The 26839-nt window shown below is 46.8% G+C and overlaps 1 pseudogene across 1 annotated transcript in view; it reads left to right on the top strand.

The window, feature by feature from the left end:
* LOC311138384 (arf-GAP with GTPase, ANK repeat and PH domain-containing protein 1-like) overlaps positions 1-26839 on the top strand; it is a 68722-nt pseudogene that overhangs the window by 16133 nt on the left and 25750 nt on the right. The window contains exons 2-5 of the transcript in view: positions 17946-18004; positions 18431-18518; positions 21827-21912; positions 22122-22263. The product of the transcript in view is annotated as an arf-GAP with GTPase, ANK repeat and PH domain-containing protein 1-like (transcript). The remainder of the gene's footprint in view (positions 1-17945; positions 18005-18430; positions 18519-21826; positions 21913-22121; positions 22264-26839) is intronic.

The following is a 26839-nucleotide window of genomic DNA, read 5'->3' as shown; positions in this document are numbered from 1 at the left end:
AGTACTCATTAAAAGATGTACGCATATCATGCTGTGCCTTGGTCCGTCTCTTATAACGATCGTGACAGAAGATCCCACCAAATAAGGACCAAGCAGCGTGTCCAGGAGCAAACGCCGGAGGTAACGCAAGTGGATGTCCTCCTCGGTTGGGGGAATATCACCGAGGAGGAGGCCGTCCGCTACCGGAGGGCGATGAGAGAGGAACTGAGTAGGCAGCAGAGGGAGCGGAGGTTTATGAGGAAACCCAGTCCCGCTCCTCGCACCAAGCAAGTGGTGTGTGTCACCAGTCCGGTCCGGCCCGTTCCTGATTCCCGCACAAGGCCAGTGGTGTGTGTTCCCAGTACGGTCAGGCCCGTTCCTGCTCCCCGCACTAAGTTAGTGGTGCGTGTTCCCAGTACGGCCCAACCCGTTCCTGCTCCCCGCACTAAGTTAGTGGTGCGTGTTCCCAGTCCGGCCCGACCCGTTCCTGCTCCCCGCACTAAGTTAGTGGTGCGTGTTCCCAGTCCGGCCCGACCCGTGCCTGCTCCCCGCACTAAGTTAGTGGTGCGTGTTCCCAGTACAGCCCAACCCGTTCCTGCTCCCCGCACTAAGTTAGTGGTGCGTGTTCCCAATTCAGCCCGACCCGTTCCTGCCCCTCGCACTAAGTTAGTGGTGCGTGTTCCCAGTCCGGCCCGACCCGTTCCTGCCCCTCGCACCAAGCCAGTGGTGCGCGTCGCCAGCCCAGCCCGGCCTGTTCCTGCCCCTCGCACCAAGCCAGTGGTGCGCGTCGCCGGCCCGGCCTGTTCCTGCCCCTCGCACCAAGCCTGTGGTGCGCGTCGCCAGCCCGACCCGGCCTGTTCCTGCCCCTCGCACCAAGCCTGTGGTGCGCATCGCCAGCCCGGCCCGGGCTGTTCCTGCCCCTCGCACCAAGCCTTTGGTGCGCGTCGCCAGCCCGGCCCGGCCTGTTCCTGCCCCTCGCACCAAGCCTGTGGTGCGCGTCGCCAGCCCGGCCCGGCCTGTTCCTGCCCCTCGCACCAAGCCAGTGGTGCGCGTCACCAGCCCGGCCCGGCCTGTTCCTGCCCCTCGCACTAAGCCTGTGGTGCGCGTCATCAGCCCGGTCCGGCCCGTTCCTGCTCCCCGCACCAAGCCAGTGGTGCGCGTCGCCAGCCCGGTCCGGCCGGTTCCTGCTCCCCGCACCAAGCCTGTGGTGCGCGTCGCCAGCCCGGCCCGGCCTGTTCCTGCTCCCCGCACCAAGCCAGTGGTGCGCGTCGTCAGTCCGGCACAGCCCGTGCCTGTTCCACCGGTGCCTGGTCAGGTACCGGTCAGCTGCTCCACACCGGAGCCTAAGCAATCCGCTCCACCGATGTCCAGTCCAGCTCCAGCCAGCGGGACCAGACCAGGGGCGCTACGGGGGGGTAGCTAGAGAGTGGTGGTCACGCCCGGAGCCGGATCCGCCTCCGAGGCGGAATGCCCACCCAGCCCCTACCCTCTTGAGTTTGTGTGGCGCGGTCGCAGTCCGCGCCTTTGGGGGGGGGTACTGTCACGCCCTGGCTCTGGGGACTCTTAAATGTTGAGCCAGTGTGTGTAGTGTCTATGTTTTGTTTTCTATGTGTTTCTTTCTAGATCGTTTATTTCTATGTTGGCCAGGGTGGTTCCCAATTAGAGACAGCTGTGGCTCGTTGTCTCTGATTGGGATCAATACTTAGGCAGCCTGTTATGCACTTGTCATTTGTGGGATCTTGTTCCGGAGAGGTTTGTGTTTTGTTAAACTTAAGACTTCACGTATCGTTTTGTTGTTTTGTCATTGTTATAAAGTACTCATTAAAAGATGTACGCATATCACGCTGCGCCTTGGTCCGTCTCTTATAACGATCGTGACACAAATAATCCAAATTTTGCTGGTCTGAAAAACCACGCCCATCATTATCATATTTCCCAGCATGCTCTATTGCAGTTCAATTTTTAAAAATAGTTTTTTTCAATATCTGTGTTTTTGCATGTACGTAGATTGATTAATTAATCAATTCATTTATCTTATGCTACACAAAGATAAATTACATACATTTTTCTAAACTAATCCAATCTGTTAGTTGGATTTATTGCACCTGTTACTGAAATGGTTGTTCCAGTTTAGATGGTTTAGGTAGTCTCATTTATATTTTCTAACTCTGGCAGTCATTCTGAATGCAGATTGAGGGAATCCACCCTGTCTGGAATTAAGCATCACTTTGCAAAGCAGCATAATGTGACTTGATGCTGGTTTTGCTTTAGTTTATGCCGGTCACCGGTGTCCAAAACACAGCAAAGGCTGGTCACCAGCAAAAAACACAATGAAGGCTGGTCACCAGTGAAAACACAATGAAGGCTGGTCACCAGTGAAAACACAACAAAGGCTAGTCTGCCAGCAAAAACACAACAAGACTGGTCTGCCAACAAAAACACAACGAAGGCTGGTCTGCCAGCATAACCAGCTAGACCATGCTGGTCGGTCAGCAGAATCAGAATCCGACAAGCACTTACCAGCATAGACCAGCATGGACCAGTTTTAAAATTATGCTGGTCTATGCAGTAATTTTTTTGCATGGTAAGCCAAATAAAGGAAACACCAACATAAAGTGTCTTTAAAGGCTGTTGAGCCACTACGAGCTGCCAGAACAGCTTCAATGCGCCTTGGCATAGATACTACAAGTGGACCTAAACCATGCCAGGAAAATGTACCCCACACCATAACAACATATACTTTGTATCCCTTGTTCACTTAAGTATTTCCTTTATTTTGGCAGTTACCGGTTGCCTACAGTCGGGAAGGCTGCAATTTGGGCAGCATGCATTCCAAATATACAGCTTGTTGCATTGTGGTCATAGACATACAGTGCATTCGGAAAGTATTGACCCCTTGACTTCTTCCACATTTTGTTACGTTACATTCTTCAGTGTTGTGATGCAAAAATTCTAGCAAAGTGCACAGCGCATAGAATTAAAAAGGTATTGTCGGATATTATTCATCCTAATCAGACAGTTTTTTATATGGACGATACATTGGAGATAATATAAGACAAATACTGGAAACAATAGAACACTGAAAAATCTGGGAAACCTGGCCTGGTATTCATAGCTGAATTTGAAAAGGCTTTTGATAAAGTACGACTGGAATTTATATATAAATGCCTGGAATATTTCAATTTTGGAGAATCTCTTATACAATGGGTTAAAGTTATGTATAGTAACGCTAGGTGTAAAATAGTAAATAATGGCTACTTCTCAGAAAGTATCAACCTGTCAAGAGGAGTAAAACAAGCTTGTCCACTATCGGCATATCTATTTATTATGGCCTTTGTTAGCTATTAAAATCAGATCCAACAATAATATCAAGGGCCTGGAAATCCAGGGCTTTAAAACAAAGGTGTCATTGTACAGTCGTGGTCAAACGTTTTGAGAATGACACAAATATTTATTTTCACAAAGTCTGCTGCCTCAGTTTTTATGATGGCAATTTGCATATACTCCAGAATGTTATAAAGAGTGATCAGATTAATTGCAAAGTCCCTCTTTGCCATGAAAATGAACTTAATCCCCCCCCCCAAAAAAAAAATCCACTGCATTTCAGCCCTGCCACAAAAGGACCAGCTGCCATCATGTCAGTGATTCTCTCGTTAACACAGGTGAGAGTGTTGATGAGGACAAGGCTGGAGATCACTCTGTCATACTGATTGAGTTAGAATAAATGGAAGCTTTAAAAGGAGGGTAGTGCTTGAAATCATTGTTCTTCCTCTGTTAACCATGGTTACCTGCAAGGAAACACGTGCCGTCATCATTGCTTTGCACAAAAAGGGCTTCACATGCAAGGATATTGCTGCTAGTAAGATTGTACCTAAATCAACCATTTATCGGATCATCAAGAGCTTCAAATAGAGAGGTTCAATTGTTGTGAAGAAGGCTTCAGGGCGCCCAAGAAAGTCCAGCAAGTGCCAGGACCGTCTCCTAAAGTTGATTCAGCTGCGGGATCGGGGCACCACCAGTGCAGAGCTTGCTCAGGAATGGCAGCAGGCAGGTGTGAGTGCATCTGCACGCACAGTGAGGCGAAGACCTTTGGAGGATGGCCTGGTGTCAAGAAGGGCAGTGAGGAAGCCACTTCTCTCCAGGAAAAACATCAGGGACAGACTGATATTCTGCAAAAGGTACAGGGATTGGACTGCTGAGTACTGGGGTAAAGTCATTTTCTCTGATGAATCCCCTTTCCGATTGTTTGGGGCATCCGGATAAAAGCTTGTCCGGAGAAGACAAGGTGAGCGCTACCATCAGTCCACTGTCATGCCAACAGTAAAGCATCCTGAAACCATTCATGTGTGGGGTTGCTTCTCAGCCAAGGGATTGGGCTCACTCACAAATTTGCCTAAAAACACAGCCATGAATAAAGATTGGTACCAACACGTCCTCCGAGAGTAACTTCTCCCAACCATCCAGGAACTGTTTGGTGACGAACAATGCCTTTGCCAGCATGATGGAGCACCTTGCCATAAGGCAAAAGTGATAACTAAGTGGCTCGGGGAACAAAACATCGACATTTTGGGTCCATGGCCAGGAAACTCCCCAGACCTTAATCCCATTGAGAACTTGTGGTCAATCCTCAAGAGGCGGGTGGACAAACAAAACCCACAAATTCTGACAAACTCCAAGCATTGATTATGCAAGAATGGGCTGCCATCAGTCAGGATGTGGCCCAGAAGTTAATTGATAGCATGCCAGGGCGGATTGCAGAGGTCTTGAAAAAGAAGGGTCAACACTGAAAATATTGACTCTTTGCATAAACATAATGTAATTGTCAATAAAGTCCTTTGACACTTATGGAATGCTTGTAATTATACTTCAGTATACCATAGTAATATCTGACAAAAATATCTAAAACCACAGAATCAGCAAACTTTGTGAAGACCAATACTTGTGTCATTCTCAAAACTTTTGACCACGACTGTACGCTGAGGATTCATGTTTTCTTTTAAATCCACAATTTGGATCCCTCCACAGCCTCAAATATGATCTAGATACTTTTTCTAACCTCTCTGGATTACAACCAAATTATGATAATTGTATTATATTACATATTGGATCACAAAAAAATAACTTTTACATTACTGTGTAGTTTACCAATAAAGTGGTATGATGGTGAAGTGGACATTATCTCACTACAATACATTTTAATAGAAAGTTGGCAGAAATAGATAAGATCTTGCTACTGTGTAAAGGAAAATACCTGTCTATTTGTGGAAAAATCACCCTGATTAGCTCTTTTGTCATATCCCAGTTTACCTATTTGCTTATGGCCTTGCCTACATCTAGCGACTTGTTTAAAAAAATTATATGAGCAAAAAATATTCAATTTTATTTGGAACGGCAAGCCAGACAAAATTAAACGGGCCTATTTATATAATGAATATGAATTCGGAGGGAAGAAATGATTAAATATTAAAGCATTAGACCTCTCACTAAAGGCTTCATAAAAGTTGTACTTAAATCCGAACTGGTTCTCTAGAAAATTAGTAAGAATGTCTCACCCCATGTTCAATAATGGCCTTTTCCCCCTTTATTCAGATTACAACCTCTCACTTTCGGTTATTTGAAAATGAAATAATCTCCAGAATATCGCTATTTTTAAAACAAGCCATAGAAAGTTGGTTGCAATTTCAGTTTAACCACCGGAAAAGACAGAACAAATATTACAACACATATTATGGTTAAACTCAAATATACTAATTGATTTTTTAAAAACTATCTTTGGAAGAAATATTTATAAAAGGGATAATCTTTGTAAATTATATCATAAATAGGACTGGTGGAGTTATGTCACACATGCAGCTAACAAACATATATGGAAATGTCTGCTCTACTCAAAATTACAACCAACTAATTGCAGTATTACCACAAAAATGGAAGGGGCAAGTGGAAAGGGGAGAAAGTAAGGAACGTGTCTGTCGGCACTGCATTAAAGACCAAAGTTGGCTAAAGAAAATTGTGATGAATAAAAAAGTATACCAGTTTCATTTGAGGACCAAAAAATTGACAACTGTGCCAAATGGCACATGAATTATTTTTTACATTTTTAGTCATTTTGCAGTCGCTCTTATCCAGAGCGATTTACAGTTAGTGAGTGCATACATTTTTCATACTGGTCCCCCGTGGGAATCGAACCCACAACCCTGGCATTGCAAGCACCATGCTCTACCAACTGAGCTACTGTATGAACTGGTACACAAAACAACGCTGGACTCAAAACTTCAAGTTTTTTAATTTCTATCTACATCTGCATTGCTTGCTGTTTGGGGTTTTAGGCTGGGTTTCTGTATAGCATCTGCTGATGTAAAAGGGGCTTTATAAATACATTTAATTTGATTATACAAAATTCTTGCAACCAATAGAATGTTATATATATATATATACAGTGCATTCGGAAAGTATTCAAACCCCTTGACTTTTTCCACATTTTGTTACGTTACAGCCTAATTATAAAATTGATTAAATCGTTTCCCCCCCTCATCAATCTACACACAATACCCCATAATTACAAAGCAAAAACAGGTTTTTAAACATTTTTGCTCATTTATTAAAAATAAAAAACGGATTTTACATAAGTATTCAGACCCTTTACTCAGTACTTTGTTGAAGCACCTTTGGCAGAGATTACAGCCTCAAGTCTTAGGTATGACGCTACAAACTTGGCACACCTGTTTTTGGGGAGTTTCTCCCATTCTTCTCTGCAGATCTTCTCAAGCTCTGTCAGGTTGGATGGGGAGCGTCGCTGCACAGCTATTTTCAGGTCTCTCCAGAGATGTTCGATCGGGTTCAAGTCCGGGCTCTGGCTGGGCCACTCAAGGACATTCAGAAACTTGTCCCAAAGCCACTCCTGCATTGTATTGGCTGTGTGCTTAGGGTCGTTGTCCTGTTGGAAGGTGAACCTTCGCCCCAGTCTGAGGTCCTGAGCGCTCTGGAGCAGGTTTCCATCAAGGATCTCTCTGTACTTTGCTCCGTTCATCTTTCCCTCGATCCTGATTAGTCTCCCAGTCCCTGCCGCTGAAAAACATCCCCACAGCATGATGCCGCCACCACCATGCTTCACCGTAGGGATGGTGCCAGGTTTCCTCCAGACGTGACGCTTGGCATTCAGGCCAAAGAGTTTAATCTTGGTTTCATCAGACCAGAGAATCTTGTTTCTCATGGTCTGAGAGTCCTTTAGATGCCTTTTGGCAAACTCCAAGTGGGCTGTCATGTGCCTTTTACTGAGGAGTGGTGTCCGTCTGGCCACTCTACCATAAAGGCCTGATTGGTGGAGTGCTGCAGAGATGGTTGTCCTTCTGGAAGGTTCTCTCATCTCCACAGAGGAACTCTAGAGCTCTGTCAGAGTGACCATCGGGTTCTTGGTCACCTCCCTGACCATGGCCCTTTCCCCCGATTCCTCAGTTTGGCCGGGTGGCCAGACAAGAGTCTTGGTGGTTCCAAACTTCTTCCATTTAAGAATGATGGAGGCCACTGTGTTCATGGGGACCTTCAATGCTGCAGAGATTTTTTTGTACCCTTCCATCTCAGGGATGATCAATGGAAACAGGATTCACCTGAGCTCAATTTCTAGTCTCATAGCAAAGGGTCTGAATACTTATTTAAAAAAGGTATTTCTGTATTTTATTTTTAATAAATTAGCAAACATTTCTAAAATCCGGTTTTCGCTTTGTCATTATGGGGTATTGTGTGTAGATGAGGAAATTGTTTTATTTAATCAATTTTCGAATAAGGCTGTAACGTAACAGAATGTGGAAAAAGGGAAGGGGTCTGAATACTTTCCGAATGCACTGTACAACCATCCCAGCTCTGCAGATTTTGCTGTGAAGAGACAATCATTAGATCATTTGTTTTGGTACTGTCCATATGTAGCTTGTTTTTGGTTGCAGGTTCAGGAATGCCTGAAGAATTGCAACATTTACCTAGAGCTAGCAAATAGCACTGCTGGGTGATTTAAAAAGTAATATTCAATCGATCAATAATATATTAATATTAGCTACTAGCTTCTACATCTGCATTGCTTGCTGTTTGGGGTTGTAGGCTGGGTTTCTGTATAGCACTTTGTGACGTCTGCTGATGTAAAAAGGGCTTTATAAATACATTTGATTGATTTTCAGAGATAGATGGGAGGAGTTGAGTGGAGCTGAAGGATGGGACTAAAAACAAACAAAATATAACTATTGCAAAATATACTGTGTCTGTAAAATGTATATAGTATGTATAAGCTGGAAGTAGAAGCCTAAGTGTTGTTGTCCATTAGTTTACTCCAATTAGGGGAGGGATGGTAGGGTTAGGGGAAAATAATAAATGAAGAAATATATACATAATTGATATATTTACCAAAAAAATATGGGGACTGGAAATGATGCAGACAGTTACATTGATGGAAGCCACTATCTATCTGCAATATTAAAGCTGATCTACCCCCTAATATATATACAGGCGCCTCACAGGTCCTCAACTGGCAGCTTCATTAAATAGTACCCACAAAACACCAGTCTCAACGTCAACAGTGAAGAGGCGACTCCGGGATGCTCACCTTCTAGGCAGAGTTGCAAAGAGAATGCCATATCTCAGACTGGCCAATAAAAATAAAAGATTAAGATGGGCAGTCTGAGATATGGCTTTTTCTTTGCAACTCTGCCTAGAAGGTCAGCATCCCAGAGTCGCCTCTTCACTGTTGATGTTGAGACTGGTGTTTTGTGGGTACTATTTAATGAAGCTGCCAGTTGAGGACCTGTGAGGCGCCTGTTTCTCAAACTAGACACTCTAATGTATTTGTCCTCTTGCTCAGTTGTGCACCGGGGCCTCCCACTCCTCTTTCTATTCTGGTTAGAGCCAGTTTGCGCTGTTCTGTGAAGGGAGAAGTACACAGCGTTGTACGAGATCTTCAGTTTCTTGCCAATTTCTCGCATAGAATAGCCTTCATTTCTCAGAACAAGAATAGACTGACGAGTTTCAGAAGAAAGAGCTTTGTTTTTGGCCATTTTGAGCCTGTAATCGAACCCACAATTGCTGATGCTCCAGAAACTCAACTAGGCCGGTTTTATTGCTTCTTTAATCAGCACAACAGTTTTCAGCTGTGCTAACATAATTGCAAAAGGGTTTTCTAATGATCAATTAGCCTTTTAAAATGATAAACTTGGATTAGCAAACACAACGTGCCATTGGAACACAGGACTGATGGTTGCTGATAATGGGCCTCTGTACGCCTATGTAGATATTCCATTAAAAATCAGCAGTTTCCAGCTACAATAGCCATTTACAACATTAACAATGTCTACACTGTATTTCTGATCAATTTGATGTTATTTTAATGGACAAAAAATTTGCTTTTCTTTTGAAAACAAGGACATTTCTAGGTGACCCCAAACTTTTGAACGGTAGTGTATATAAGATAACCATTTAGAGCCACTGCCCAGTTGAAACCCATGAAGCCCATATAAAACCCTAGTTGGGTTGGCTGGGGTACAAATTAGAAAGCAAATGCCTACTGCTGAAAAAAGAAGAAGAATCTGTCTGTAGAACCAATATACATTTTTTTCCGCAACTACTCACAAGTTTTAGGGAATAGAAGCACTGTCTCATCTTGAGATAGGCTATTGCCACAACGAGCGCATCGGCCATCACCGTGATCTCCTATGGCTTCATCTTCATCATTAGGTGAGTCAGTGTGCGAGTCAGTGTGCCATTGGAAATTTATGTTCGTAGCCTATAATAAATATATACACTGAGTGTACGAAACATTAGGAACACCTTCCTAATATTGAGTTGCACCCCCTTTTGCCCTTAAAACAGGCTCAATTCGTCGGGGCATGGACTAGAGGTCTTCACGGATCCACCTGTACCCGAATATTAGCCTAGCTAGCTAACAACGTTAGCTACGTAGCTTAACTGACTTCTCCTGGTTTGATGCAGTCAAGCCAGGTACTATGTAATCATATTTGATGATAAATAACCTAGCTATGGCAGCGATTAGTCTACTATAGTGCGAGTTGGCTTGGTTGGTTGGTTGCTGTCTCGTCTCTCCCTCCCTTCTCCCATTGTCACTGTCTCACAGTATGGCCCTTCCGCCGCCTGCTAGAGCGGCAGCTATCGCTCACTCCTCCTGCGCTTTATCAGCTCCAGTTAATAAAGTAGCTTAAAAATTACTTTTCTGCTGCTTCCCTTACTTGATCGGACCGGGTCTGGATCCGACCAGGTCAATACAGAACGGGTCTAGTTGTCCTCGGGTCCGTTCGGAATGGGTCTCTATATTTACAAAAATAATTTATGCATATCGGGTACGGGTGGGAAAGCCCCAGGTCCATTTCGGAACTGGTACAACTTTTTGGACCCGTGAAGACCTCTAGCATGGACTCTAAAAGGTGTAGAAAGCGTTCCAAAGGGATGCTGGTCTATGTTGTCTCCTATGCTTCCCACAGTTGTGTCTTGTTGGCTGGGTGGTGGACCACTCTTGATACACACTGGAAACTGTTGAGCGTGAAAAACCCAGAAGTGTTGCAGTTCTTAACACACTCAAACCTACTACCATACCCCGTTCAAAGACACTTAAATATTTTGTCTTGCCCATTCACCCTCTGAATGGCGCACACACACAACATCCATGTCTCAAATGTCTCAAAGCTTAAAAATCCTTCTTTAACCTGTCTCCTCCCCTTCATCTACACTGATTGAAGTGGATGTAATAAGTGACATCAATAAGGGATCATGGCTTTCAACTGGATTCACCTGGTCAGTCTATGACATGGAAAAGAGCAGGTGTCCCTAATGTTTTGTACACTCAGTGTATAAAATACAGAAGATATCACTTGAATGATGAGCACATCCAATCATAGGCCCTGTTGGGTGTTAGGCATGAAAGAGGTTGAATAAGGGAGAGGACAACCTGCATATGCTTCACCTACTCCCAAGAGTGATGATTCTGCCAATGAAAACCTACTTGGTCTAAATTTCTGTCTAACTCCAAGCAGTCACAAGAAAATGTGAGAAAGCCCAACGTAATATCATATTCTGATTTCACTATATTTTGTGAATGTGCTATTGTAGACGTGTGATTAAGGAGTATGTAAGATTGGTGTAAGTAAACAAAATATAATTATTGTAAAATGTACTATGTCCATAGACTGTATATAGTTAACGTTAGCTTGGCTCTCTCTGTGTGTTCGTGCCGTGGGAGGAGGGGTTTCTTCGTTGGCAGAAAGCAGTGGCTAGCTAGTATGCTAACTATTCTAGCTAACTAACTGGCTGAATAAGTTGACGACGGACTCGCTCAAGCTGTCGGGACTAACCCACAACGTTCGACACGGACACGAATGATCTGCTTGGCGTGTTGACACACTGGTGGTTTGTTGTGGCCGAGTATTGGTGCTAAACCGTGCTGTTGGAGTCCGGCATGCTAGTTGGCTGTGGCGTCATATGACTAGGTGCCCTGGACGGTTTTCACGGAAGAATACTGTACCAGGTTAGCTAGCTGAATAAACTAAGTTAGTCTATTCCTAGAAAACATTGAACCGCTGTAGTTTACAACAATTATAGTTTCTGAGGTGGAAGTTGGGAGAGTTATATTTGGGTGTTTCAGTGAAACGTAAGTGAGGGAGGCCCCGCTCTCTCGCTTTCCCAGATGTTTAGTTCATTTCATTCCGATCTCCTTTGCATTATTGTAGCCATTTTCTGTAGCCTGTCAATTATGCCTCTGTCTATCCCTGTTCTCTCCTCTCCGCACAGGCTATACAAACGCCTCACACCGCGTGGCTGCTGCCTCTCTAACCTGGTGGTCCCTGCACGCACAACAACACGTGGAGTTCCAGGTCTCCGGCAGCCTCTGGAACTGCCGTTCTGCGGCCAACAAGGCAGAGTTAATCTCAGCCTATGCTACCCTCCAGTCCCTCGACTTCTTGGCGCTGACGGAAACATGGATTACCACTGAAAACACTGCTACTCCTACTGCTCTCTCCTCGTCTGACCATGTGTTCTCGCAAACCCCGAGAGCATCTGGTCAGCGGGGTGGTGGCACAGGAATCCTCATCTCTCCCAAGTGGACATTCTATCTTTTTCCCCTGACCCATCTGTCTATCCCCTCATTTGAATTCCATGCTGTCACAGTCACTAGGCCATTCAAGCTTAACATCCTTGTCATTTATCGCCCTCCAGGTTCGCTTGGAGAGTTCATCAATGAGCTTGACGCCTTGATAAGTTCCTTTCGCGAGGATGGCTCACCCCTCACAGTTCTGGGTGAATTCAACCTCCCTACGTCTACATTTGACTCATTTCTCTCTGCCTCCTTCTTTCCACTCCTCTCCTCTTTTGACCTCACCCTCTCACCGTCCCCCCCTACTCACAAGGCAGGCAATACGCTTGACCTCATCTTTACTAGATGCTGTTCTTCTACTAATCTTACTGCAACTCCGCTCCATGTCTCCGACCACTACGTTGTATCCTTTTCTCTCTCGCTCTCCTCCAACACTACTCACTCTGCCCCTACTCAGATGGTAATGCGCCGTCGCAACCTTCGCTCTCTCTCTCCCGCTACTCTCTCCTCTTCCATCCTATCATCTCTTCCCTCTGCTCAATCCTTCTCCCTCCAATCTCCTGATTCTGCCTCCTCAAACCTCCTCTCCTCCCTTTCTGCATCCTTTGACTCTCTATGTCCCCTATCCTCCCGGCCAGCCCGGTCCTCCCCTCCTGCTCCGTGGCTTGAGGACTCATTGCGAGCTCACAGAACAGGGCTCAGGGCAGCCGAGCGGAAATGGAGGAAAACTAGACTCCCTAAGGACCTGGCATCTTTTCACTCCCTCCTCTCTACATTTTCTTCATCTGTTTCTGCTGCTAAAGCCACTTTCTACCACTCTAAATTCCAAGCATCTGCCTCTAACCCTAGGAAGCTCTTTGCCACCTTCTCCTCCCTGCTGAATCCTGAATCCTCCTCCCTCTCTGTGGATGACTTCGTCAACCATTTTGAAAAGAAGGTTGACGACATCCGATCCTCGTTTGTTAAGTCAAATGACAATGCTGGTCCTGCTCACACTGCCCTACCCTATGCTTTGACTTATTTCTCCCCTCTCTCTCCAGATGAAATCTTGCGACTTGTGACGGCCGGCCGCCCAACAACCTGCCCGCTTGACCCTATCCCCTCCTCTCTTCTCCAAACCATCTCCGGTGACCTTCTCCCTTACCTCGCTCATCAACTCATCCTTGACCGCTGGCTATGTCCCTTCCATCTTCAAGAGAGCGAGAGTTGCACCCCTTCTCAAAAAACCAACACTCGATCCCTCTGATGTCAACAACTACAGACCAGTATCCCTTCTTTCTTTTCTCTCAAACTCTTGAGCGTGCCGTCTTTAGCCAACTCTCTTGCTATCTCTCTCAGAATGACCTTCTTGATCCAAACCAGTCAGGTTTCAAGACTGGTCATTCAACTGAGTCTGCTCTTCTCTGTGTCACGGAGGCTCTCCGCACTGCTAAAGCTAACTCTCTCGCCTCTGCTCTTGTCCTTCTAGACCTGTCTGCTGCCTTTGATACTGTGAACCATCAGATCCTCCTCTCCACCCTCTCCGAGTTGGGCATCTCCGGCGCGGCTCACTCTTGGATTGCGTCCTACCTGACCGGTCGCTCCTACCAAGTGGCGTGGCGAGAATCTGTCTCCGCACCACGTGGTCTCACCACTGGTGTCCCCCAGGGCTCAGTTCTAGGCCCTCTCCTATGCTCGCTATACACCAAGTCAATTGGCTCTGTCATATCCTCACATGGCCTCTCCTATCATTGCTACGCAGACGACACACAACTAATCTTCTCCTTTCCCCTTCTGATAACCAGGTGGTGAATCACATCTCTGCATGTCTGGCAGACATATCAGTGTGGATGACGGATCACCACCTCAAGCTGAACCTCGGCAAGACGGAGCTGCTTTTCCTCCCGGGGAAGGACTGCCCGTTCCATGATCTCGCCATCACGGTTGACAACTCCGTTGTGTCCTCCTCCCAGAGTGCGAAGAGCCTTGGCGCGACCCTGGACAACACCCTGTCGTTCTCCGCTAACATCAAGGCGGTGACCCGATCCTGTAGGTTCATGCTCTACAACATTCGGAGAGTATGACCCTGCCTTACACAGGAAGCGGCACAGGTCCTAATCCAGGCACTTGTCATCTCCCGTCTGGATTACTGCAACTCGCTGTTGGCTGGGCTCCCTGCCTGTGCCATTAAACCCCTACAACTCATCCAGAATGCCGCAGCCCGTCTGGTGTTCAACCTTCCCAAGTTCTCTCACGTCACCCCGCTCCTCCGCACACTCCACTGGCTTCCAGTTGAAGCTCGCATCTGCTACAAGACCATGGTGCTTGCCTACGGAGCTGTGAGGGGAACGGCACCTCCGTACCTTCAGGCTCTGATCAGTCCCTACACCCAAACAAGGGCATTGCGTTCATCCACATCTGGCCTGCTGGCCCCCCTACCTCTGCAGAAGCACAGTTCCCGCTCAGCCCTGTCAAAACTGTTCGCTGCTCTGGCACCCCAATGGTAGAACAAGCTCCCTCACGACGCCAGGACAGCGGAGTCACTCACCACCTTCCGGAGACACTTGAAACCCCACCTCTTTAAGGAATACCTGCGATAGGATAAAATAATCCTTCTACCCCTCCATTAAATTTTTGGGGGGCATTTCACTTTGATTGCAAACATATTTTATTTTAGATGGTGTCAATTATTATAGTTGAGGTAAATGAATTCCGTTCATGAACAGAAAAATCAAAATTTGGGGCAATTTTCAACTTTGAAATTATATTTTGTTAACTCAGTAAATATGAACTCTATCTTATATCCATATCATCAATACAAAAATGTTGTTGACGTTCAAGTATTTCAGCCCTCAACATTAGCTTGGTTTCCATCTAACATCTGCAGTAAAAACAATATGCGCATTTTCCCACCAGAGATGTGTTTCCATCTGGTTGAATTATTGCAGATAAAAGGCTGTGCGAGATGACAAGTGGAATGAGTTTCCATCGCATTTTTAACTCTACTGATGTTTTTTTTCTCCGAAAAATGTATAATTGCCTTATAGCGAGTGTGCCCACTCTGGTATTGGCAGGTGCGCTCTAGCCAACAGCTCGCAGATACAGTGTGGGTATAGCCTACATGATGAGATTATTATGGACAAAAGAGCGAGATTATTTGTATTTGTCAAACGGCAGCGAAGCAGCGATGATCATGCCACCAGAATAGGACCCTCGATATTTATTAGAAAGGAGCATCAAGTTCATCACCTTGCACTTTCACCGCCCTGTGAAGTTCTTCATAACTTACTTCATCTGTAGTCTAATAAACTGCATACTTTCCCGACGAGTCGTAGTGGGAGGACCACACATGTCATCGCGTGACTCCAAGTCTACTTCAATATGATGGTTATTAAATCAATATTTGCGCATAAGTGTTTCCACCGACATTTCTCACATAATTCATTTTAATGACACAAAACGATTACACCTTCTCTAGCGTATTTTATTTTGTCGACATTTGGAAAGTTTACCGAGACATCAGGCTTGTCATTACATTTTTTTATCCAACATGTACTTTACTCACATAAAAAGTTTGGATGGAAACCTGGTTAGTGTCAAATATTTATTTTTCAGCATTTTTTAAATGCCATTTAGCAGACGCTTTTATCCAAAGCGACACAGTCATGTGTGCATACATTTTTACTTATGGGTGGTCCCGGGGATTGAACCCACTACCCAGGCGTTACAAGCGCCATGCTCTACCAATTGAGCTACAGAGGACCACAGTGTTGTATGTGGGCTCTAGTATGTGTAGCCTATGTTTGTATGTATTCACACACACCGCTGTATGTATGATAGCATTTATTGTGCGAAGAGCCAGGCAATTTCTGGAAGAAGGGTTTCCATGGCAACAGCAAGCGAGGAGATGCTGTTTGGTCGGTGGTGTGACGCTGGAGAGAGAAGGGGGGGGGGGGGGGGATGGAGAGAGGGAGAGACCTATAGACAGACTGACAGGGAGAGGGTAAGGGATTTTCATCTCCCCTGAGAGCAAGAGTGGAAGGAAGTGGTGGTGGCTGTGTTACCATATTGTCACTGAGGTGTGGCGGTGCGCACAGCAAAGCACAGGCAGTATATAATGTGTGCCTGTGGAGACTCCCTCAATGGTGGTGTGTCCAGAGAGAAAGGATTCTGTGTGTGAGGGATTACACTGTCTGACTGGGTTGGCTTCAACACTGCTTTACTCAGACCTCCAAAGACCCTTTTGATTGAGTCGGTGTCATCATTTGTGTGGCCATATGTAGATGTGTGTGTGTGTGTGATGCTGCCTGTTGCCCAAATCAGGAATCTGTCTTCTGGATAGAGGGACTGTTATATATGGTGTGTGTGTGCACTGCAGAATATGCTTGTTAATGTTTTTATTTCCCATCCATCACTCCAGTCTTTTGTATATATACATTGGTTTAAGTGCCTGTGTTGTGTGGGACTGCGTCCCAAATGGCACCCTATTCCCTGTATAGTGCACTACTTTTGAACAGGGTGCCATTTGGGAAGCAGCCTGGGACTCTGGTAGACAGTCTGGCCTTGGGGTGTCTAGTGCACAAAGGCAGCTAGTCTCGTCCTGGAGTACGCTGGTACATGTACGACACTCAACCCATCTCAAAACCTTGTCTGCGTCCCAACTGGCTCCCTATACCCTATGGGTCCTGCTTTAAAATGTGTGTACTACATAGGGAATAGGGGTGCCATTTGAGATGCACACAAATCCATGTAAAAGATTGTCACATTAATTCTACATGTCTACTCTACTGCATGTCCATTAGTCTTCAAGTCCACATCTGAACAAATGCACTCTTATTGATTGACTATGTCACTATGAGGAATGAAATTGGCAGCTACTTTAAGGATGTGACAGTACCTACTAGTCCTCTTCCTCTCTGCTATGCAGTAGTGTGACTTGACTTAATCCTCTTGGACCCTTTGGTAACAAAGGGTGTCCACCATGGATCTCCATCTCACTCTTTTCTGTGCGAGGGCTTTTGCAGTAGTGTACAAATAGAAGATTATGTGACTTTGATAAAAGTCTATAAAGGAAAAGATAACTGACTACCATCATCTACTCATTGGCAGTCACCTGTTGTGAAGACCCCTGTCTGTGCTTCTCATTTATTATTGTACACCTCTGGGTGATGCAGTGAAATAACAGATACCCAGTAATTAGGATGCTTGGGGGAGATCCTTGTTTTCATTTTACAGTACACCCAATTTTTTTGGCTTTCTGCGCAGCATCAAAATTAAGGTGAAAACTGAGGCTTGAATTGGAATTTTGGATGAATAAAATACAAGGAGGTTGTTTGTTAATCATCTCGCATACACGCTCAGGCACACACATACACACACACCACACCACACCACACCACACACACACACACACACACACACAGGCACGCTAGCTCTGGGTTCCATCCACAATAGCTGCTAATGAACTTGAGCCTCACCACTGCAGCCCCACTGAGCTTGTGCAATTAATTTGCACTCCTCCTTCGCAGCTCTAGCTCATTCTCTCGCTCCCTCTTTTCGTCTTCCATTCCTCCCCTAACTCTATATTCTGTGCCATCTGGACCTGCGACAGGGCACATATGGGGGCACACACACTGCAGTGGCGGCAGTGGCCACTCGGAACGGCGTGGCACGCCTCACAGCTTCAGAGTGCTGTGATGTGCGACGGCCGGTGACTTTGAAAGTTTCCCCTCCTCTATGCAGGCTTTAGGCAGGAGGCAAACAGGGAGAGGGAACACGTGATCACGACATTGACCGTATGATGTATTAATCAGTCTCTCTCTCTCTCTCTCTCTCTCTCTCTCTCTCTCTCTCTCTCTCTCTCTCTCTCTCTCTCTCTCTCTCTCTCTCTCTCTTTTTCTGTATACAGCGGCGTGCACTAACAGTCAAGAATGGACCTTCAGTCCAACCGTCCAAGAGCTCCGTTTGGTGAGAGCGGTGTTGTTATCATTATTGTAGTCATTCCAGTAGAACAGGGTTCTTCAATTCCGGTCCTGGAGGGCCGAAACACTTCTGTTTTTTATTTCTACCTGGTAGTTAATTGCACTCACCTGGTGTCCCAGGTCTGAATTAGCCCCTGATTAGAAGGAGAGGATGAAAAACAGAGGTGTTTCGGCCCTCCAGGACCGGAATTGAAGAACCCTGCAGTAGAATAAGTAATAAGTGTAGTCTTGGCTTCAACAGAGACAGCGACAGTAACAGTGTATTATAATGTACTGTATACTATGTTGATGATAATAGTAGTAAATTGTAGTAGTTGTAGAAGAGTAGGGTAAACATGTCACTCTAATAGAGAGAGTGGGGTAAACATATCCTTCTGTGTATTTATGTGTGTGTGTGTGTGTGTGTACACAGGGGGTGTTGGGAGGTCTCTGCAGTGGAAAGTCAGCCTTGGTCCACAGACACATGACTGGGAGCTACCTCCCCCTGGAGAACCCAGATGGTGAGTTTGACATCATCTCCACACAGACATACTGTGCTGTGTACTTAAAGGGGGCAATCGGCAGTTCAAACAACAACAAATCGGTCACCCCACCAGTGTTTTGGTAAATAGCTGAGGGATGGGTTTGGAAAACTTTAACCACTCTCAAATTCATAGACAGAGCTATGGATTCCTGTATAGACAATACTACTAACACAAAGGGCTTCTTGTAATGATCTTGCCCTCTCGCTCTCGCTCTCACTCTCACTCTCTCTCCGTCTCTCCCTCTCTCTCGCTCTCTCGCTCTCTCGCTCTCTCGCTCTCTCTCTCGCTCGCTCTCTCTCAATTCAATTCAATTCAATTTAAGGGCTTTATTGGCATGGGAAACATATGTTAACATTGCCAAAGCAAGTGAAGTAGATAGTAAACAAAAGTGAAATAAACAATAAATATTAACAGTAAACATTACACTCAGAAGTTCCAAAAGAATAAAGACATTTCAAATGTCATATTATGTGTATATATACAGTGTTGTAACAATGTGCAAATAGTTAAAGTACAAATGGGAAAATAAATACAGTAAACATAAATATGGGTTGTATTTACAATGGTGTTTGTTCTTCACTGGTTGCCCTTTTCTTGTGGCAACAGGTCACAAATCTTGCAGCTGTGATGGCACACTGTGGTATTTCACCCAGTAGATAAGGGAGTTTATCAAAATTGGGTTTGTTTTCTAATTCTTTGTGGATCTCTGTAATCTGAGGGAAATATGTGTCTCTAATATGGTCATACATTTGGCAGGAGGTTAGGAAGTGCAGCTCAGTTTCCACCTCATTTTGTGGGCAGTGTGCACATAGCCTGTCTTCTCTTGAGAGCCAGGTCTGCCTACGGCGGCCTTTCTCAATAACAAGGCTATGCTCACTGAGTCTGTACATAGTCAAAGCTTTCCTTAAGTTTGAGTCAGTCACAGTGGTCAGGTATTCTGCCACTGTGTATTCTCTGTTTAGAGCCAAATAGCATTCTAGTTTGCTCTGTTTTTTTGTTTGTTCTTTCCAATGTGTCAAGTAATTCTCTTTTTGTTTTCTCATGATTTGGTTGGGTCTAATTGTGTTGTTGTTGTTGTTGTTGTTGTCCTGGGGCTCTGTGGGGTCTGTTTGTGTTTGTGAACAGAGCCCCAGGACCAGCTTACTTAGGGGACTTTTCTCCAAGTTCATCTCTCTGTAGGTGATGGCTTTGTTATGGAAGGTTTGTGAATCGCTTCCTTTTAAGTGGTTATAGAATTTAACGTCTCTTTTCTGGATTTTAATAATTAGCGGGTATTGGCCTAATTCTGCTCTGCATGTATTATTTGGTGTTTTTCGTTGTACACTGAGGATATTTTTGGTGTTTGTCCCATTTTGTGAATTCTTGGTTGGTGAGCGGACTCCAGACCTCACAACCATAAAGGGCAATGGGTTCTATAACTGATTCAAGTATTTTTAGCCAGATCCTAATTGGTATGTCAAATTTTATGTTCCTTTTGATGGCATAGAAGGCCCTTCTTACCATGTCTCTCAGATCGTTCACAGCTTTGTGGAAGTTACCTGTGGCGCTGACGTTTAGGCCGAGGTATGTATAGTTTTTTGTGTGCTCTAGGGCAACGGTGTCTAGATGGAATTTGTATTTGTGGTCCTGGCAACTGGACCTTTTTTGGAACACCATTATTTTTGTCTTACTGAGATTTATTGTCAGGGCCCATGTCTGACAGAATCTGTGCAGAAGATCTAGGTGCTGCTGTAGGCCCTCCTTGGTTGGTGACAGAAGCACCAGATCATCAGCAAACCGTAGACATTTGACTTCAGATTCTAGTAGGGTGAGGCCGGGTGCTGCAGACTGTTCTAGTGCCCTCGCCAATTCGTTGATATATATGTTGAAGAGGGTGGGGCTTAAACTGCCTCCCTGTCTCACTCCACGGCCCTGTGGAAAGAAATGTGTTTGTTTTTTGCCAATTTTAACCGCACACTTGTTGTTTGTCTACATGGATTTTATAATGTTGTATGTTTTTCCCCCAACCCCACTTTCCATCAACTTCTATAGCAGACCCTCATGCCAAATTGAGTCAAAAGCTTTTTTGAAATCAACAAAGCATGAGAAGACTTTGCCTTTGTTTTGGTTTGTTTGTTTGTCAATTAGGGTGTGCAGGGTGAATACGTGGTCTGTTGTACGGTAATTTGGTAAAAAGCCAATTTGACATTTGCTCAGTACATTGTATTCACTGAGGAAATGAACTAGTCTGCTGTTAATGATAATGCAGAGGATTTTCCCAAGGTTGCTGTTGACACATATCCCACGGTAGTTATTGGGGTTAAATTTGTCTCCACTTTTGTGGATTGGGGTGATAAGTCCTTGGTTCCAAATATTGGGGAAGATGCCAGAGCTAAGGATGATGTTAACGAGTTTAAGTATAGCTAATTGGAATTTGTGGTCTGTATATTTTATCATTTAATTGAGGATACCATCAACACCACAGGCCTTTTTGGGTTGGAGGGTTTGTATTTTGTCCTGTAGTTCATTCAATGTAATTGGAGAATCCAGTGGGTTCTGGTAGTCTTTAATAGTTGATTCTAAGATTTGCATTTGATCATGTATATTTTTTTGCTGTTTGTTCTCTGTTATAGGGCCAAAAAGATTGGAGAAGTGGTTTACCCATACATCTCCGTTTTGGATAGATAGCTCTTCGTGTTGTTGTTTGTTTAGTGTTTTCCAATTTTCCCAGAAGTGGTTAGTCTATGGATTCTTCAATTACATTGAGCTGATTTCTGACATGCTGTTCCTTCTTTTTCCGTAGTGTATTTCTGTATTGTTTTAGTGATTCACCATAGTGAAGGCGTAGGCTCAGGTTTTCTGGGTCTCTATGTTTTTGGTTGGATAGGTTTCTCAATTTCTTTCTTAGGTTTTTGCATTCTTTATCAAACCATTTATCACTGTTGTTACTTTTCTTCAGTTTTCTGTTAGAGATTTTTAGATTTGATAGGGAAGCTGAGAGGTCAAATATACTGTTTAGGTTTTCTAATGCCAAGTTTACACCTTCACTATTACAGTGGAACGTTTTGTCCAGGAAGTTGTCTAGAATGGATTGAATTTGTTGTTGCCTAATAGTTTTTTGGTAGGTTTCGAAACTACTATCCTTCCATCTATAGCATTTCTTAATATTATTCAGTTCCTTTGGCTTTGATGCCTCATGATTGAGTATTGCTCTGTTCAAGTAGACTGTGATTTTGAAACATCTCTCTCTCTCTCTCTCTCTCTCTCTCTCTCTCTCTCTCTCTCTTGCGCGCGCTCTCTCTCAGAGGGCAGGTATAAGAAGGAGGTGCTGGTTGATGGTAACAGTCACATGTTGCTGATCAGGGAGGAGACAGGACCCCCAGATGCACAGGTAGGTGGAGGCTTTACTGACTACAGACTGATGAGTAGTGAGTCTCCTTTAAAACACATGGAGTTGACAGAGTGATATGAACCAATACGTTGGACTGTTTTACTCTTCTCACCTGTTATCTTTACGTTCTCTCACACCTTCTCTCCCCATTTGTTTACCTCTTTTCCCCTCTCCTATCCTCCCCTGCCGTCTCACCCCCTCCCCTCCAGATGGCTAGCTGGGTGGACGGGGTCATCCTGGTCTTCAGTCTGGAGAACGAGGCCAGTTTCCAGGAAGTGTACAGGAACTACAGCGAGCTGGGCACTCACCGCAACATCGCTGAGATCCCCTTCATAGTCGTGGGCACCCAAGGTAAGACCCCACCCATACCCAAACAACCCATGTTATTCTAAAGATAACATCATGTGGAGTCTATATGGGTTTATAAAGGTTTATGAAGGTTTCCAATGAGATAGTGTTTATGTAGTTTCCCAATGAGATGTAGTGTTGATGTAGTTTCCCAATGAGATGTAGTGTTGCTGGAGTTTCCCAATGAGATGTTGTCACGTTACCGATGTGGATGTGGTGGAGGAGTCAGGCGCAGGACACTGAGGTAAAGTCCAACAGTATATTTAATAGTCCAAAGAAACTGGAAAACCTCTGACCTCAAAAACACAAAGAGGCGAGGGAGAATTACGCACACGCGTAAACACTAAACACAAAACAAACAGGGAGCAAAGACGTAGCTCCGACACTGTGGCAGTAAAAATAACAACACACAATAATACTAACACAAAACAAGGAACTTATAGGGCACGCAATCAACACACAAATGGCCACAGGTGATACAGACAGACAAAAGCAATCGACTGACGAAACATAGAGCGGTGGCAGCTAGTACTCCGGGGACGGCGCTCGCCGAAGCCTGCCCGAACCAGGAGGAGGAGCAGTCTCGGCCGAAACCGTGACAGTACCCCCCCCTTGACGCGCGGCTCCAGCCGTGCGCCGACCCCGGCCTCGGGGACGGCCAGGAGGACGCGGACCCGGGCGCGTGGGATGCCCATGGTGAAACTCAGTCAGGAGGGATGGATCGAGTATGTCCCTCCTGGGCACCCAGCACCGTTCCTCCGGACCGTACCCCTCCCACTCCACGAGATACTGGAGACCACTCATCCGGCGCCTCGAGTCCAAGATGGTCCGGACCCGGTACGCCGGGGCCCCCTCGATGTCCAAAGGGGGCGGAGGGGTCTCTCCTATCTCATCTTCTTGGAGTGGGCCAGCTACCACCGGCCTGAGAAGAGACACATGGAACGAGGGGTTAATATTTTTATACTCTATAGGCAGTTGTAACCTGTAACACACCTCGTTCAATCTTCTCAGGACTTTGAAGGGCCCCACAAACCGCCGACCCAGCTTCCGGCAGGGCAGGCGGAGGGGCAGGTTTCGAGTCGAGAGCCAGACTCGATCTCCCGGTGCGTACACCGGTCCCTCACTGCGGTGGCGGTCGGCGCTCGCCTTTTGTTGACGGATGGCACGCTGCAGATGGACATGGGCAGCGTCCCACGTCTCCTCCGAGCGCCAAATCCACTCGTCCACCGCAGGAGCCTCGATCTGGCTCTCGTGCCATGGTGCCAGGACCGGCTGATAGCCTAAAACACACTGGAAAGGTGTTAAATTGGTGGAGGAGTGGCGGAGAGAGTTCTGGGCCATCTCTGCCCAGGGGATGAACCTAGACCACTCCTCCGGCCGGTCCCGGCAATAGGACCTCAAAAACCTACCCACATCCTGGTTGACACGTTCCACCTGCCCATTGCTCTCTGGGTGGTACCCCGAGGTAAGGCTTACCGAGACCCCCAACCGTTCCATGAACGCCCCCCAAACTCTGGAGGTGAACTGGGGACCTCGGTCAGACACTATATCCTCGGGGACCCCATAGTGCCGGAAAACATGGGTAAATAGGGCCTCAGCGGTTTGTAGGGCAGTAGGGAGACCCGGCATGGGAAGGAGACGACAGGCCTTGGAAAACCGATCCACAACGACCAAAATGGTGGTATTCCCCTGGGAGGGGGGAAGATCGGTTACGAAATCCACCGATAGGTGGGACCATGGTCGTTGTGGAACGGGCAGGGGGTGTAGCTTACCCCTGGGCAAATGTCTAGGCGCCTTACACTGGGCACACACCGAGCAGGAGGAGACATAAACCCTCACATCCCTAGCTAACGTTGGCCACCAGTATTTCATGCTAAGACAGTGCACGGTCCGGCCAATACCTGGATGTCCAGAGGAGGGTGATGTATGAGCCCAATAAATCAGTCGATCACGAATCTCGAGCGGAACGTACGTCCGCCCCACAGGACACTCGGGGGGAGTAGGGTCGGTACGCAGTGCCCGCTCGATTTCCGCATCGACCTCCCATACCACCGGAGCCACCAAACAAGACTCCGGCAATATGGAAGTAGGCTCGTTGGACCTCTCCTCTGTGTCATACCGCCGGGACAGGGCGTCTGCCTTACCATTCTGGGACCCAGGGATGTATGTGATCTTAAAAACGAACCGGGTTAGGAACATGTTCCACCTAGCCTGACGAGGGTTCAATCTCCTAGCTGCCCGGATGTACTCCAGGTTACGGTGATCAGTCAGAATGAGGAAAGGGTGTTGAGCCCCCTCAAGCCAATGCCTCCACACCTTTAGGGCCTGGACTACGGCTAACAGCTCCCTGTCCCCAACATCATAATTACGCTCCGCCGAGCTGAGCTTCTTGGAGTAGAACGCACAGGGGCGGAGTTTAGGTGGCGTGCCGGACCGTTGTGACAGAACTGCCCCAATACCGGTCTCGGACGCGTCTACCTCTACTTGGAAGGGTAAAGAGGGATCCGGATGCGCCAGCACAGGGGCCGAGGTGAACAGGTTCTTTAGTTTGACAAATGCCCTGTCCGCCTCAGCCGACCACTGCAAACGAACCGGACCCCCCTTTAACAGGGACGTAATGGGAGCTGCAACCTGTCCAAAACCCCGAATAAACCTCCGGTAGTAATTAGCAAAACCCAAGAACTGCTGCACCTCTTTTACAGTGGTTGGAGTTTGCCAATTACGCACGGCCGATACCCGGTCTACCTCTATCTCCACGCCAGACGCGGACAACCGATAACCCAAAAAGGAGACGGACTCCTGGAAGAACAGGCATTTCTCTGCCTTGACATACAGGTCATGCTCCAACAGTCTTCTCAACACTCGGCGCACCTGGGCTACATGCTCGGCTCGTGTAGAAGAATACACTAGGATGTCGTCGATGTAAACTACTACACCCTGCCCATGCATGTCCCGGAAAATCTCGTCAACAAAGGATTGGAAGACTGAAGGAGCATTCATTAACCCGTATGGCATGACGAGATACTCGTAATGACCCGAGGTGGTGCTAAATGCTGTTTTCCATTCATCCCCCTCCCTAATGCGCACCAGATTGTACGCGCTCCTGAGATCCAACTTTGTGAAGAACCGCGCTCCGCGTAATGACTCCGTCATCGTCGCAATCAGTGGAAGTGGGTAACTGTATTTAACTGTGATCTGATTGAGACTACGGTAATCAATACACGGGCGCAATCCCCCGTCCTTCTTCTTCACAAAGAAGAAACTCGAGGAGACCGGGGAAGTAGAGGACCGTATGTATCCCTGTGCCAAGGACTCGGCTGTGTAAGTCTCCATAGCCGCTGTTTCCTCTTGAGACAGGGGATACACATGACTCCGGGGAAGGGCTGCTCCTGTCTGGAGATTTATCGCACAGTCCCCCTGTCTGTGAGGAGGTAGCCGTGTTGCCCTCGATTTGCTAAACACGAGTGCTAAATCCTCATACTCAGGGGGAATGCGCAGTGCGGGCACTTGGTTCGGACTCTCTACCGAGGTCGCCCCTACGGAAACACCTAGACATCTCCCTACACACTGGGCATACCACTCCATAAGAGCCCTCTGTTGCCACGCTATAGTAGGATCATGGGTGCTTAACCAGGGAAGGCCCAACACCACGGGGTACGCAGGAGAGTCAATCAGATAAAACTGAATGGTCTCCTCATGACCCCTCTGCGTCGTCATCGTCAGTGGTGTTGTGACCTCCCTGATCAGACCCGACCCCAACGGCCGGCTGTCTAATGCGTGGACAGGAAATGGAGCTTCTACCGGCCGAAGGGGAATTCCTAACCTACCACAAAATGCCCGATCAATAAAGTTCCCAGCTGCGCCTGAATCTACTAGCGCCTTATGCTGGGAATGAGGTGCCACCTGTGGAAATCTCACAGGAATACTCATGTGACCAACAGAAAGCTCTGGGTAAGTGGGGCGCCTACTCACCTGAAATGACTCCCCAGTGCGTGGCCTGTTGTCACCTCTCCCAGGAGACCCTCCCCAGCACCTGGCCGCGGTGTGTCCTCCACGACCACAGGTGGTGCAGGGGATGGCCCCCCTCGGGTTCCCTCTCCTCCTCTCTCTAGCGCCAGCACCCCCGAGCTCCATGGGAATCGGCTCGGAGGTGCTGGAGGGTGGAATGGACGACCCCCACTCGGGACGTCCGCGGGTAGCCAGCAGGGTGTCTAGACGGATGGAAATGTCCACCAACTGGTCGAACGACAGGTTGGTGTCCCTGCAGGCCAGCTCACGTCGAACGTCCTCTCGTAGGCTACACCGGTAGTGGTCGATGAGGGCCCTCTCTTTCCACCCCGCATCAGCCGCTAGTGTCCGGAACTCCAGTGCGAACTCCTGTGCGCTCCTCTTCCCCTGTCGAAGGTGGAATAGACGCTCTCCCGCCGCTTTCCCCTCAGGTGGATGATCGAAGACAGCCCTGAAGCGGCGGGAGAACTCCGCGTAGGTGATGGTTGTGGCGTCTATTCCCCTCCATTCGGCGTTGGCCCACTCCAACGCCTTGCCGGATAGACAGGAGATGAGGGCGGAGACGCTCTCG

Source organism: Coregonus lavaretus (assembly GCF_964263955.1).
Source record: "Coregonus lavaretus genome assembly, chromosome: 12".
Lineage (NCBI taxonomy): Eukaryota > Metazoa > Chordata > Actinopteri > Salmoniformes > Salmonidae > Coregonus > Coregonus lavaretus.
Note: the sequence above shows the minus strand (reverse complement) of the source record. Positions and strands in the feature narration are given on the sequence as shown.